Source organism: Pteropus alecto, unplaced genomic scaffold (assembly GCF_000325575.1).
Source record: "Pteropus alecto unplaced genomic scaffold, ASM32557v1 scaffold121, whole genome shotgun sequence".
Taxonomy (NCBI): domain Eukaryota; kingdom Metazoa; phylum Chordata; class Mammalia; order Chiroptera; family Pteropodidae; genus Pteropus; species Pteropus alecto.
This window is the reverse complement of record NW_006434369.1, coordinates 7,481,563-7,482,369: the sequence shown is the minus strand read 5'-3', so window position 1 is coordinate 7,482,369 and position 807 is coordinate 7,481,563. Positions and strand designations below refer to the sequence as shown.

Here is an 807-nt window from a genome sequence, read left to right as displayed (position 1 = left end):
GAAAACAGGGACTTCAGAGATCATCCACTATGAATCACTTCATTTTTTTCAGGTGAAGAAATTGAAATCCCTAAAGATAAAGTGACTTCCCCAAGCAGTTCTCTTTTTAAAAATGTGAATTCAAGACAGATAGGTGAATAACTCTAGGCCACAGAATACATTTCTAATTATTGTAGAAATTAAACTTTAAATTTCATTTACTGGCCTTGGGAAGAAATTAATTCTATCTTTCTGCAGGCATACCTAAAAGGTGGGAGAATGGGCAGAGATTGCTTAATAAAATTATGTGTCAATAATGAGCGATAATTTAAAGTAGTGTACTAGTTAGCAGAAGATGCAACATTACTTTCTTCCTTTTTTAATTTTCTAGGCGAGGCAACCCTTGGTTGACTTCACGGACTGCAAAGACCTTGTCAGTTTACAATCCCTTATTTTTTTATTTTTTATGCCTGCAGCACCAGGTCTTCCTAGGTGGTCTCCTATCCAAGTACTAACCAGGCCCAACCCTGCTTAGTTTCCGAGATCAGATGGGATCAGGCTTGTTCAGGTTAGCATGGCCGTAGACAAGATATTATTTCTTAGCACCACCTATGATAAATAACTGCAGACTGGCAGTCGTGTGTGACCCCAAGTCAATTTTCTGTATTGACCACAATTCAAACCAACATCTAACAATAAATTTCATTTCGCAGTACTCTTTAAGAAAATGTATTCCAAGGACCATTGAAAAAGTCAGGCAACACTTCTGTATGGCCTCTCAGTTCCAAATATATTACTGTCATTGTTAAAAATAAATTTCACATTAGC

The 807-nt window shown here is 36.8% G+C and overlaps 1 pseudogene; it reads right to left on the bottom strand.

The window, feature by feature from the left end:
* Positions 1 to 446: 446 nt before the first annotated feature.
* On the bottom strand, positions 447 to 565 carry LOC112477742 (annotated as a pseudogene).
* Between the last annotated feature and the right edge of the window lie 242 nt (positions 566 to 807).